Genomic DNA, 15,094 nt, shown 5'->3' with positions numbered 1-15,094 from the left:
CCCATCTCACTAATTTTAACTAGGAAAAAAATGAGCCCAAGTGACTGACTCCTTCTCTAATCCCTTTTGTCCAAGGCCCCTCTCTTGTATGAAGCTTGTGCTCTGTGGCTTTTAGGAGTGAGTTTGAGGAGATACGCTGAATCTACTTCACTGTTCCAGGGTGCCTGCATCAGACAGCCTAGAAACTTTCCTTGTTGAGCTTTTTGTCCCTGGGGATGTGAAGGGATGCTTTGAGTCCTGAGTGTGAACTATCACTGCTCAGAGAGAGAGTGTTGCGCCCCTCCCGCCAGCAGGAAGAACAACAACAACAGGATTCTTCTCAAGCACACTTTATTGGGAGCTCCAGACTGAAAGAGAGAAGGACCCTGACCCTACAGAGCCCCAAGCTTATATACTAGTGGTCAGATGATTGTGTAGTGTCGTCTGATTGGCTTAAGTCTCATCAGCTGACTATGCATCACCCAATCGGGATAGGTGAGCAGCCATGTTAGGATAACATCATGTGCTCATGCACAGACAATTAGGATACAAAAGCAGTAAACAAGCTGACACAGCAAAGCCTGATAAAGCCAGCATGGCTTCCCACAGTAGCTGACACAGCAAAGCCTGATAAAGCCAGCATGGCTTCCCACAGTTCCCCCTTTAAAAATTGTTTTGAACCTCAGGATACCCGATCCAGGACCAGCCCTCATGATGGCCAGTCCGATCAAGGGTAGAGCCCAAGACCAAAAGCCTGCTTCAGCACCTTCCCGAGTGCAATGGAAAAATCCCTTCAGGGTGCAAAGGCTGCTCATGCAGGAATGTAAGCCTTCCAAGGTGCAATGACAACAAGGTCACTTGGTGTGCAAAGGCCTTACAGTAAGCAGGGTGGAACTAACCATTTTGCAGGCTTGCCAGCCACACTTGTGGAGATGCTCCTTGATCCAAAGCTATAAGTGCCTGAACAATCTTTATGTTATCCTGGTGACGTTGTCGTCTGATTCGACAGATAAGCCAGAGACAGAACACCATACCACACAAAAGGGCTGCTCCAAACATAGCCACCCCCACCCATTCCTTAAAGAAAGAAAATGCAGAAGATAACCAAGAAGTAAAATCTCCCAAAGAGATTGGCTCCAAATGAGTTCCATTCAGCTGTACAATCTGGAACAGTAACTTTCGAGATAGCTGCTCTCCTTCACGCGTCCAGTTTCCTGCCAAAAATTCAGCTAGCTTGCGACTCTGATTAAAAGAAGCAGTAAAATTAAATTGTAAAGGAGTAATACACAAATGTTGATACTGAGACACACATCCAAGTTGTATTATTTTATATAATTCCTCTACTTGATTCTGCATCAAATCTACTCTTTGATTGACTAGATGAATACCAGCAAGAAGGTGTGTATTAATTGCTTCTTGTGTTTCTAAAGCTGTAGAAGTCTTTTCTACTATATTATTAACAACTTCCACAGTTTGGGCCTGAGATGTCATGGCAATAGCAGCAGTAGTTGCTGCTGCAGCTGAAATGACGATGGCGGAAATGATTGCTGCAGTAATACCAAAATCTCTTTTATGACGAATAAGTCCTACTAAAGGAAAGGTATTTGGATCCACCTCTACTGGAATGGGGACAAAAGTAGGTAATTTTACTATTAAAGCTAGATTAACTCTAGCATTCCAGCACTCTGCAAGCCAACATGTGATATTTCTACAATCTATCAAAGAGATGTTAGTGCTAACATTTGCTGTCAGAAAAAAGAATGGAGCTTGTACACAAATTGAGGCTGGATTAAAGCTACTATTAATCCATTGGTGATTTTTATTTATGTCTTTAATATAAATTTTATCATTTATATTAACTCTAACTGCTGAAACATTCCATAATGCATGTTTAGTTCCCAATAATCCTGCTAAAGCTGACACATCTGCCATTGCACCGGCCTCATTGGACAGAAGCCATTTATACCAGGGCCAACCAGCACTATTACTAAGAGTATCATCTCCTTTACTTTTAAATTGGTAACGCCTTAATGGAGGGGTCATTTGAAATCCCTGTAAGATCTGTTTCTGGATTTTATCTGAACTCTGACATGGAGTAAAAATCGGAGGAAATGCATAATTAGGTTCACACCAGGGAGCACCTTTTACATTACTAGCATATATCTTAAGATTGGGCTGTCTAGAAGGGACAGTCACTTCACTCTGTATCAATAATGTGGTAATATTAACATTTGTAACATTACCTCCCTCTCCTGACCCATTTTGTTTTTCCTTAGTAATCTGAGTTAAAGTTGTAAGTATTATACTCATATCAACTTTAGACTTTTCTAATGGGTCCTGCCAAGCACTAAGATTTTGTTTTTGTAATACAATACATGGGGGAGCTAGGTTCTTATTACCCTGGAAAAAACACAAAGTGCCATTCAGATGAAAAGAAGTTTGATTATAAATTGTTGGTGTTTGCATAGGATCCCTGATGCAAGGCATTTCCCCTTGGCAAGATGTGGAAAATAGAGTAGGTAAGACACTAGAATATGAATGAACTGGCATAGGGACAGGCCATGTTCTGGCCACAGCCCAAAACTGCATCTTAATTCCCTTTATCATCATCGGCAGGAACAGGCTCAGGATCATCAGTAGTAATACGGAGGTTGTCATTCCTTGTTGTCTCATGACGCACGATTCGAGTCAACCGCTCTGGCACCCAGATAGGATCAGCTTGGCCCTGTGGAAAAACACAAACAGCTCCCCTGGATCTGGCTATAACTGGATACGGGCCTTTCCAGACATTTTCAAGTACATCCTTATATCCTATAGCTTCATGATATCTATTATTGGTATTAGGATCCTCAAAGACTGGATAAGCACTAGCCAGCTTTTTCCAAGTATCTGGTTTTATCAGACTACATCCGGACGAAGGACGTGCCCCAAACGGAAGTCGGCCATCTTGTTGTTTACATTTTTTACTCATAGAAGCATAAGCTGGAGGAGAAGCAAAGACGCCATCTTGTCTGGGTCTAGAACACTCCCGACCACATTCAGTCTCTACTTCCTCAAAATCCTGTTCTTCCTCTGGAGTTAATTCTTCTCCCTCAGATTCACTAGAACTTTCTATATATAAATTTGCAAGTTCCATTAAATCTGGATATAACTTAGGACCTGAATTTGGCCCTTCCTTTTGTGATTCATTTTTATTCTGCGCACTTTTATTCTGTTCTATTTGAAACCTAGGTTCTCTTTTTATTTTAACCTTTTTTTGTTTTCCCCTTTTACTTTCTTCAGACTCTGACATACTATCTTGATGATGTGCTAATATGCGTTGACCTTCCCTGATCACTTCTTCACAATGTTTGTCCTCCAAACAGGATCGCACCAAACGCCATAAGGGCTGTGTACCTGCACGCAACTTTCGCGTTTCTGACTCACGGTCAATGTCTCTGCCTAATTTATCCCAGCAGGTCAAATTTAAACCTCCAGTCAGCTCAAACCAAGGCGCTATCATGGCCACTTCTTCCAAAAACCCTTTAAGAGTTTTATCTGAAATCTTAAGTCTACGTTGTGTTAGTACTTCCTGAAGTGGCTCCAAAAAGGTGGAGTGGTGTTGTCCCATTTTGCAACCTTATGTATGTTACTTAGAGATCAGTTACAGGCCAAAACTTATCATATAGCACCAGGGGAACTTACCGGTACCGCCGCTCCGTGTGTTGAGTTCTGAATCCTCCCTCGGAAGTATCCTCAGGGGTCCTCTCAATTGGCCGTTTGTTGACAAGTTCCCGGGTTTCGGCACCACTTGTTGCGCCCCTCCCGCCAGCAGGAAGAACAACAACAACAGGATTCTTCTCAAGCACACTTTATTGGGAGCTCCAGACTGAAAGAGAGAAGGACCCTGACCCTACAGAGCCCCAAGCTTATATACTAGTGGTCAGATGATTGTGTAGTGTCGTCTGATTGGCTTAAGTCTCATCAGCTGACTATGCATCACCCAATCGGGATAGGTGAGCAGCCATGTTAGGATAACATCATGTGCTCATGCACAGACAATTAGGATACAAAAGCAGTAAACAAGCTGACACAGCAAAGCCTGATAAAGCCAGCATGGCTTCCCACAGTAGCTGACACAGCAAAGCCTGATAAAGCCAGCATGGCTTCCCACAAGAGAGGGCTTCTTAGTGGGCCTTGGGTAACCCTGTCAGACTCTCTAGACAACTCAAGTTGGACCCATGGAGAAGATTCATTACAGAACATCACTGTGATGTTTCCTTCTGGTGGAAATGTGAGATTCCCTCCAAATCACACTGTAGAAGGTGATTTGTTTTGCTTTTGTAAGAGCATGGTCTCAGAGCCAAGAATGATTTCATTCAAATGACTGCACTTCACCTCCAAGAAGTCATTTCCTTTTGTCAACTGCAGCATAAGTATCTCATGGATGTTTAGAGACATGGGAAGAAGACGGAAAGAGGAAAAGCCCTACTATATAGAAACTACATTAATGTATCAAGATACCTCCTAATGTCGAAAGAGAAATTGTTACATCTTGATTCTCATTTCTTGTTTTCCTATGTAATAAGTTGCTTTCTTCATACATATGATAAAAACTTTGAGAAGCAAGCATTTACACACAAAACAGGATCTAAGAATTCCAGTGTGGGCAAGGTATGTCACAGCAGAGAAAAACAAGGGAAACTGCTCAGTGGTTAAGGCGCTTGCCTGCAAAACCTAAAGACTTTGGTTTGATAGCCCAGTACCCAAAGCCAGATACATAAAGTGGCACATGCATCTAGCATTGATTCGCGACTAAAGGCCCTGGTGCACCCATTCTGTCTCTCTCTCCTGTCTGTCTCTCTCACTCTCATAATAAATAAGTAAATAAATAAACAAACAAAAACATGTGTGGAGTGAAAGAAAAACAAGCAAGGATGGGAGATGGAAATAAATTAATCCTTCAGAATCACAATCAGCATGGAACCATCTACTAGGTAACTTCTACACCTTTAATATCATTGTTGATCCCAACTGTTCTCCCAGAACAAGCAAACAATATTTACAATTTCCTAAAGGCACAACAGTGAAAAGTAGTCTTGATGCTCCTCTGTGCTTACTGTGGCTAGGAGGTGACAATAAACAGACATAAGACTGAAGCAGGGAAAGATAATAGAAGGAGTGTGTGCTGGAGTTCTCCTCCATAGCCAGCAGCCATCAAAAGCCACAACCTCTGACATACAGGTCACAGTATGCCAACTATGGGTACAGAATAGAGAGTAAGTGCATCTCTTTCCTCTACTCTTGGACTTCCATACACTTTTGGGTTAAACACTTTGATGTTAATTGAAGGGTAAAGTTCTCAGGGGCAAAAAACCAGGGCTGTGACCTGTGCTTGCAGAATCCCTTCTCATCTGCTGCTCTGTGACCCTAGAAAGTTCTTGAACATGGGTGGCATATTTCCACCTCTACCACACAGGACATCAATAGGAGGGCCTCTCCAAAGTTCTTCACACTTAGTGGTCTCTCAACACATACCAGAAAATATTTTGAGAGCATTACCACTGTTTGCGCACACCCAGTATACTCCATGAGCATTTTAACACTGCCTACCTAATCTCATCAATGTCCCCCAAAGTCCCTGGATCTGACATTGCTTTTCTGTGTCCTGCTTACCCTCCAGTCAAAAGGATTGCTTTAAGAAGTGTAGAACTTAAGACTTGGGAAGTGGAAAGTATCTCAGTACATAAAGTACTTGCCATGCAAACATAGGGACTAGAGTTCAGATCCCCAGCACCCATATAAATGCCAGGCAGGCTTAGTAATCCACTTGTTATCTCAGGAGAAAGATTCAGGAGATTCCTCAGGACAAACTGACTGGCTAGACTAGCCAAATCAGTGAGCCCTAGTTTCAAGTGAGAGGCTGGCCTCAGTAACAAAGGTGGAGAGTTACAGAGGAAGACACCTGACATCAACCTCTGACCTGCACATATTTGTGTGTGCATACACACACACACACACACACACACGCTCACACACACCCCTCTTTCTTTCCAAAATGACACAATTTATGGATTTAGAAAGGTGTAATAATGTTTGTTTACCCACATCCTTGCCATTAAGAGTCATTATAAATGCATTTAATTTTGTAAACATGAAGTTTGAGAAATTAATGCATTTAAATTGTTAGCAGTTGAATCTATTTACAGAGTACACTGACCTTTGATGAAGATATACATTGTACAATGATTACCATAGTCAAATTAATAACAATCCCCATCACTTTACCTAGTTATTTCCTTATTGGCATGAGAACATTTAAGGTCTCCTCTCAGTAATCTTCAAGTGTATATTATGACTAACTATAATCATAGTTCTGTAATAGAACTCCAAAACTGTCTTTCTATCTAGCTTAAACTTTGTGCCTTCTGGCCAACATCCAACATACTATTCTCATCCTTTACCTCTTCTCTCCTCTCGCTTCTTTCAAGATCATCCCTCCATTTTTTCTCCATTCTCTCTCTCTCTTTGGTTTTTCAAGGTAGGGTTTTACTCTAGCCCAGACTGACCTGGAATTCACTATGTAGTCTCGGGGTGGCCTCGAACTCACAGCGATCCTCCTACCTCTGCCTCCCAAGTGCTGGGATGCTGGGATGCTGGGATGCTGGGACTAAAGGCATGTATCACCATGCCCAAACTTTTTCTCATTATTTAATAGTTCTCTTTGGTATCATCCTGTTCATTGTTCTCTGAGCTTCCTAAGTCTGTGGTTTCATGCCTCTCATTAGTTTGGAAAGATTCTCAGCCATTACTATTTTCTGGGTTTCTTCTTCTTTTTCTCTCTTTCTGTTCCTTCTGGTATTACCATTAGGCTAAGTTAACTTTCCTATTGTTTCAGTTAAGGAAAATGCTACGGATCTTGCCACGGACTGACTCTCGGGGAGATCAGGACCGAGGGAGAACAAGGGCGAAGGCTCAAGGAGAACTCGGGATTCGGCGAGGAAATGACAGACAGACACACTCTAGGTAGAATATGCTGCTGCAATTTACTGAAGGTTTCATGAAGGTTTTATACAGATTGAACAGAGAAACTTAGCAAGCCAACAAGTGATCTCAGAAATCATTAATCTAAACAATCTTAAGTATTGTTCTATTGTAAGCATACATGTAATATTTATCAGGCAGGAATGTACCCATTTTCTGAGAAGCATGTCTCGCACCATTGACCACAACATTATACGAACAGAAACTAGGGTAAAAGGTGTAAGGTGAATAACAGGTTACTTATTTCTTATACCCCAAGGACTGTATAAACACCAAGGCTTACGCTTTCTTGCTAAGTGTTCCCATAAATGGAAGAGAATGCCATAGCCTCCTTTTTTCTTCATAATTCACCCATCTATTACCGAATTTATCATATCCTCCCTCATAGGGGAGTGGATCTAGGTAGTTCCCAGCTCTGGGAGTCTACTATCAGCCCTTGATCAAGTATTGAACATACCCCCCAGGAAGTTTCCTGGTGGGAATGCCTAAGTTTTACAACTCCTTATCTATAGAACTGTCATACTTCTAATGAACATTACCGATTAACATTTCTATTTTCACTTTCTCAGGATCAGTATTGTTCTAAAACATCATAAGCTGTTTCTACTCTACACCATCTAAAAACTGTTTTAGAGTTAATTTTTTATTCCTAGTAGAGTTATACATTTCCTCCATTGCCCTAATCATAGGAGGGGCACATTCAATGCTTAGATTGTTTCTTGTACTCTGATTGCGTGCAAGATTAATAGTAAGTGTAGCGTAGAAACTAGCTGTTCTTTGACAAACAACTAGAAGGGAGCAGGAAAGAAACAGAGCGCAGAACACAGCTCATTGGCACCGGCAATTAGGTCGTCGTGACTTCATGGGCAGCAGGAACCATTACAGTAACCGACTGCCAAGGGGTCACCGGGGGCATCCCTCCAAGGAGTGCTGGCCCTCTGTCCTCAGCTCTCATCCAGTACAGAAGCATCTCTGCTTGCTACACAGGCGAGGTCGCCGTGGACGTAGCAGGATCTCTAATGAAGCTGACGATGTTTTTCCTCATCTATGTCCAATCTAGTTTACCTGCTGCTACAACATAGTACCGTAGCAGGGGAATCCAAGCCCATGATGCCAACAGAGGGCCAAGCATGATAGTATACTCCTGTAATCTCGCCCCCTGGAGGCACATGCAGGAAGATGGTGACAAGTACAAAGCCAGCTTGGTATGAACAGTGAGTTCTGGGACAGCCAGAGCTGCATAGTGAGACCCTGAGTCAAAATCAAAGAAAAATTTTGTTTTAGTTTTATGAGGTGGGGTTTCACTCTAGCCCAGGGTGACCTGGAATTCAATATGTAGTCTCAGGTTAGCCACAAACTCGCAGAGATCCTCCTACCTCTGTCTTCCAAGTACTGGGATTAAAGGCATGTGACCATGGCAAAAAGATTTTCTTCAAAAATATTTTGTTTATAAGAGAGAGAAAGTGTATCAGCATTAATGTGCAAGCCAGGGCATCCTGACACTGCAAGTAAGCTCCAAATGCATGTTCCCCTTTGTGCATCTGTCTTTACATGGGGACTAGAGAATTGAACCCACACCATTAGGCTTTGCAAGAAAATGCCATTAATCACTAAGCCATCATTCCAGCCCCAGCACTTAAGTCTTCTATTATAACCTTGAATGTAATGGCTACTTGTATCTACATAGATATTCAGTAGAAATCTTGAACTTCTCAAGTTGTTTTACTACAAAGTTGTTTCTGTCCATGTATTTCCTATCTTGGTTACTTCTAAAGCCAATTCTGACTACGCAAAGAAGACTATAGAGACACATTGATCAGTGAGTAGTACCAAAAAAAAAAAAAAAAAAAAAAAAAAAAAAAAAAAAAAAGAAGAGTTGAGAGTGACCTTACAGTTTGGTTTCATTAGTATTATAGTAGACATTTTTAAGATATCAGTAGGTTTAGTGACTGAAGACAGCTCAATTCCCATTCACAGATAGCTTCCTCTACTGCATCTTCACATGCCCCGGGGATAAGGAAACACTGGGTGGTCCCTTGTATAAGAGCACCAGTCTCTTCATGAGGGTTCCACTGTGTTGTCAGCATTCTAGATGTGGAAGGCAGAAGTTTATCCATTGCACAGAATGCCTCAGGATGCTAACTTATTCTACCAGGTGCTTGACCAGAGAAGTACCTCTCCAGGCTCCTGTTCTTAGTCAAATGAAGACAAGAGCTTGACCTTGAAAATCAGAGTGGCATCAAAGAGCTACAAAGTGTGACCTGATGGGCCAAAATCTCAGTGAGAAGAGAATCCCAAAGAGACTGATCTGATGACTGATGTCTTCCCCTGATGTGCTTTCCAAAACCATCCCAGAGATGGAGAGCAGAAGATGCCATAGAGAGGGGAGCTGGTGAGACGGGTCTGTGGCAAGAGCACTTGAAGTATCAACATGAGGCCCAGATTTTCCCTGAGTTCAATTCCCTGGCACTCATGTAACCATGTAATCGGCCTGTAACCCCTGTAGGAGCAGAGAGTAAAGAATTTCTGGGCCTCTGACATCAGTCTGACAGAAAATGGCAGCTCTGTTCAATGAGAGACTTGTTTTGAGAAAACATGTTGGAGAGCAACAGAGGACACCACATCACATGTTCTCTGGCCTCCACCCTTGTGCTCATGAGGCATGCACATGCACCAGTCATGTACCACACACAAGTTCATGTGCAAAAAAAAAAAAAAAAACAACAACAACAACAACAAAAAACCAACCATAAAAGGGACTGGGGAAATGGCTTACAGTAATGGCATTTGCCTGTGAAGCCTAAGGACCCAGGTTTGATTCCCCAGGACCCACATAAGCCAGATGCACAAGGAGGCACATGTGTCTGGAGTTTGTATGTAGTGGCTAGATGCCCTGGTGTGTCCGTTCTCTCTTTCTCTCTCATAAATAAATAAAATACTAAAAAAAAAAAATAACTAGGCAGAGCTTTTAGACTCACAAAGCCTAAGTGTAAAGATCCTACCCAACGAGAAACTGCAGCACACACTTTTAACAAGTCCACTGTGAAGCCTGGCTTGAATCAGCACTATCAAAGCCTGAGCAAAAGTATTAGTAATTTCCTTCTAGAGGAAGACTCTGTCATCCAGAGTAGTGTCACCCAGTAGAAATTAAATGTGGACACTGTGCATATGGCACAAAGTTAGAAACAGGGTGGGCTTGTGGGGTGGAGAAATGTAAGAGAGGAAAAGCAGGAGGGATGAGCAGTGGGGGAAGAGGGGGTATAGGAACAAAGTATGTATATATATATATATATTTGGCTCCATTTATTTTGTATGCTAACATGATTCAATAAAAAATAATTTAGTACCTGGAGAGAGAGATGGCTGAGCAGTTAAGGACTTACCTGTGAAGCCTAATGATCTGGGTTCAATTTTCGCAATACCCACACAAAGCCATATGTACAAAGTGGCACATACAGGTGCAGTTTGTTCGCAGAGGCCTGAGGCTCTGACACACCCATTCTCCATCTCTCCTCTCTCTCTCTCTCTCTCTCCTTGCAAATAAGTAAACAAATAATTAAAAAATTAAAGCCATTTTAATAAATGTTCAAAAACAGGTAAAGTAAAAATTTTAAAGTTTTTGTTTGTTTGTTTGTTTATTTGGTACAGAGAGAAAGAAAAGGAGAGAATGGGCATGCCAGATCTCTTGCCACTGTAAAGGAACTCCAGATACATGCACTACTCTGTGCATCTGGCTCTACATGGGAATTGAACCCCAGTCATCATGCTTTCCAAACAAAGCCTTTTGCCACTGAGCCATTGATCCAGCACCAGGCAAAGTAACTTTTAACAATGCCTTTCGGTAAATTCGGCAATTTAAAATATTATTGCTTCAGGGCAATGGATAGAGCTCAGTGGTAGAGCACTTGCCTAGCACATGTGAAGCCCTGGATTCTATCCCCAGCACCACAAATAAAATAAAATACTAAAATCTCAACATGGCATAAATATTAGACCACAAATGAAATAATTTCCATTCATTTCTTCATACTGTTTTGGAAATCTTGTTTTAAATGCATTGCACATATCAATTGGGGTGCTAAGTTCCCATGAAAAATGCTGGGTTTGGGTGGTGTAATCCAGGTGCCAGCCTGGCATGTCCTTAGCTCCAGGCTTGCGGGTTAAGCATCTGTGGCCACACCCACTCACTTGATCACTGCTAGGACTCAGTGCCTGGCACCACCCAGTCATTGGACCAAAAGCCTCACTGTTTCACTGGCTGTGAGCTGGATGCTGCCTCTTGTTCCTTGCTGCTAGGGTCACTTCAGAAGTAATGTCCCATCACTTTTATTATGCTCTGTTATTAGAACCAAGGCCCTAAATTCAGCTCCCACACAAGGGGGGAGATAGTGCCAGGATTGAAATACCAGGAGGCAGGAGTCTTTGAAGGCTGGTTTTGAAGCTTCCTACATAGCAAACCAGATGGCCATCATGGAAATGGATAGTCAGAAACAGAAAGAAACACATCAGTAACATCACAGAAACATGGATACAGTTAAAATGTAGGAGTCAGACACTAGTCATTCCATTCGTCTGGACTTCTAGGAAATGTTAACTGCTCTACAGTGAAAGAAACCAGCCACAGATGCCTTGGATTTATGATGGGGGGAGAGATTGGCCATAAAGAAACTCCTGGAAGGGACAAAAAATATTCTACATTTGCTTATAGTGTAGATTATACTGGTAAATGCATTTTCCAAAACACATTAAATTATATGCTATGTTCTAAGCAAATTTATTATATGTAAATTATCCTTCATTGAACCTATTTTAAATGAACAAGTAAAATATGTTTCATTTCACATTAAATTCCAAAAATTTGCAAATGTAAATGGTTTGCATATTCTACACTCTGTATATCTACAATAAGACTGCAAATGGAAGGAAGATGTTAAACATGGTTCAGCATTATGATGACTGCCAAAGAAAGGTTAATACAGGCGGTCCATGTGTAAAAGTCAACTAGACATGATCTTCTAAGTTTTAAAAGTCTTGTTTGTGGGCTGGAGAGATTGCTCAATGGTTAAGAAGCTTGCCTGCAAAGCCTAAGGACAGGAGTTCAATTACCCAGTACCCATGTAAGCTGGATGCTCAAAGTGGCACAGAGTGTCTGGAAGTTCATTTGCAGTAGCTAGAGGCTGTGGTGTACCCATGTTCTCCCTCTTTCTCTTTCTCTCTCCCTCTTTCTTTCTCTCAAATAAATAAAAAAATGTTGAGAAGTCTTGTTTGTGAATAATATAAAAATCAGGAGAACTATCTGGGACACACAGAGCGAAGCAACATTGGCTCCCTGTGCATCCAAAGAACCAAAGAAGGCTACCTGTATTTATTAGGAAAGGACAAAATTGTACACATTGATCTGGAAGGAAGACAATTGGCATTTGTGTTTTACAGAAGCTGGTGAATTCCAACTGGCAGGCAGCTATAGCCACTAAGTAGACCTAGTCTTAACGTCATAGAACTTACCATTAGCTACCAGGTAAATCTAGTCTAAAAGTCATAGCTGGTCATTCCATTAGGATGGCCTTGTAGGCAGTTCTCTGAATGGGTACTTGGGACCTGAGTGTTTTTGTCCCTGCAGCCATATGGCTCCCTGACAAGGATGACACCATTTGTGAGATGGTTTATCACATTTTTTATTTTAATCTCATAATTTTACGAATGCATCACTGATCTGCCATCCTATAGCTGGATTTAGATTGTCCTTTGAGGAAATGTATCAACACAGTTCCCTCAAAAATAATAAATGAACCATGGTTTACCACAAAGACATTTACTGTCATGTACACAATGAGAAAACTGACATCAATTCAATATTGAAGGATAGAGTAATGTGTTAAATGAATTACATAGATAGTAAAACACAGTGTAGGCATTAAGCAACAATGTAGCTAATTGTCCTACAATGGTGTTATTCTTGTTAAGTAAAAAGCAATCCTGAAACAGTCTGAATTCATTCTGGGATAAAAAGCTGTGTGTTTAACAGAGGCCACAGTCTAGAAGTTATACCCAAATGCAATGGAAAGTCTTTGGATAGCTGAAGTAAAAATAATTATTGTATCTTGTAATTCTAAATGTTCTATAACAAATGCATACCCTGCTTAATAACAACAGTTTTGCTATGGGCTACAGATTCTACTACAGACTTCCACACATCATCTGACTGAATCCTCACAGCTGCTTATTAATGTTCACAGTTTTGATTAACTGATGTCAGTATGTCCTTACTTATTTCTGAGGCTTGCAAGGTACAGACATTATGTTATACAAATTGCTCATCTCATTATCAGGTGGATCTGTGTTCTAATATTCTTATATCCATCCCCTCACGGGTCTTAGGTGTGGTGGAGGATACTCAGAGCCACCCCGTTAATGACTCACATGACATTCATGACAACCTCTTAAAGGACTTCCCTAGGAAGAGCCTTCCCAAAGCCCCATGCCTGTCCTTGTTCCTCTGGCTGTAGATGAAAGTGTTCATCATGGGGGCCACAGCATACATCACCATGGCAACAGAGTCCTTCATGGAGTAGGTGGGCAGGGGCTGCAGATACAACATACAGAGAGTCCCATGAAAGAGGGAGACCATAGCCAAGTGAGAGGCACAGGTAGAAAATGCTTTGTTCTTCCAAGTGACTGAGGGAATTCTGAGGATGGCTCTGACAATGATATAGGACACGTTCATGAACCCAAAGAGAGTGAGGAAGATGAAGCAGCTGGTGGCAATCAGCACTGTGTGATTGATGGGGATGTCAGAACATGCAGGCCTCAGCAAGACATACATCTCTCAGATGTAGTGGATCTTCTGGGAGCCACAGAAGGTGACCATGGTCATGAGGAGGGTGCGGATGAGGCCATAGAGGATAGATAGCACCCAACACAAAGTGAGGACCAGGACACAGACCTTAGGGCTCATGGCTGTGGTGTAGTGGAGGGGGCGGCAGATGGCCACATAGCGGTCATATGCCATCACATCCAGAATGAGGTTGTCTAAGACCACCAAGGAGACCAGGAGAAAGAGCTGTGTCAGACACCCTGTGTAGGATATGGCTTTGTTCTGGGACTGAAGGGTCACCAGCATCTTGGGGATCGCGTTGGTGACAAAGAAGGGGTCAATGAAGGAGAGGTTTGCCAGAAAGAAGTATATGGGTGTGTGCAGGTGGGAGTCAGAGCTGATGGCCAGGATGAGGAGCATGTTTCTCACCACTGTGACTGGGGGCATGGACATGAAGGGCCAACACAGAGTCCACAGCTGCTCAGGAAACTCCGAGAACCTGATGAGTAGGAGCTCAGAGTTCCCACTCTGGTTGCCTCCATCCATTTCCCAATTTTCTGCAACATGGACACCAAAAAATGTTGAAGATACACAAAACCATCTTTACATAGCATTTACAATATGTTATACTAAATAGTGATATTCTTAGATCAGCATCAAAGTATAACAGGCACAAAAGTATAGCATGAAAAATCTTTATGCAACTTAATCATTCCAGAAACTTCTAACTCACCACATTCAGTGTTCTAAGAAAGATGTCTACATCCTATTTGAAATTACAGCATCTTATAATACTCCTGAAATGTTTGAAAATTTATATTTGTTGTAGTTACCTTCTCATTGCTAGGATAAAGTACTTGACCAGAAACTGGTGGGAGGAAAACTTTTAATTAATGTTTACTATCTCAGGGGAATCTCCATGATGGCAGGAGAAGGCATGGCATAAGCACAGGCTGGACATCATCTCCTTGCCAACATCAGGTGGATAACAACAGCAGGAGAGCAAGCCAGATTATAGCAGGGGGGAAGCTAGCTATAACACTTATAAGCACACCCCCAACCACTCATCTGCTCCATCAAGACTCCACCACCCAAATTACCATCAACTGGGAACTATGCATTCAAAACAATGAGTTTATGTGATACACCTAATTCAAACTACCACAGTATTTTATTTGATGATATACTATAGGTTTTGAAATAGAATTTCAAACAAGTGTTTTAAGTAAATATAAAGATGAAATACTGCAAAGGTGTATATTCACTAGGGTTAACCTA

The 15,094-nt window shown here is 41.8% G+C and overlaps 1 pseudogene; it reads right to left on the bottom strand.

Annotated features, from left to right (window-relative positions):
• Window positions 1-13,429: 13,429 nt before the first annotated feature.
• Window positions 13,430-14,362, bottom strand: LOC101598417 (annotated as a pseudogene).
• Between the last annotated feature and the right edge of the window lie 732 nt (window positions 14,363-15,094).

This window comes from Jaculus jaculus, chromosome 9 (assembly GCF_020740685.1).
Source record: "Jaculus jaculus isolate mJacJac1 chromosome 9, mJacJac1.mat.Y.cur, whole genome shotgun sequence".
In the NCBI taxonomy this organism is placed as follows: Eukaryota; Metazoa; Chordata; class Mammalia; order Rodentia; family Dipodidae; genus Jaculus; species Jaculus jaculus.
This window is presented reverse-complemented; position numbering and strand designations above follow the sequence as displayed.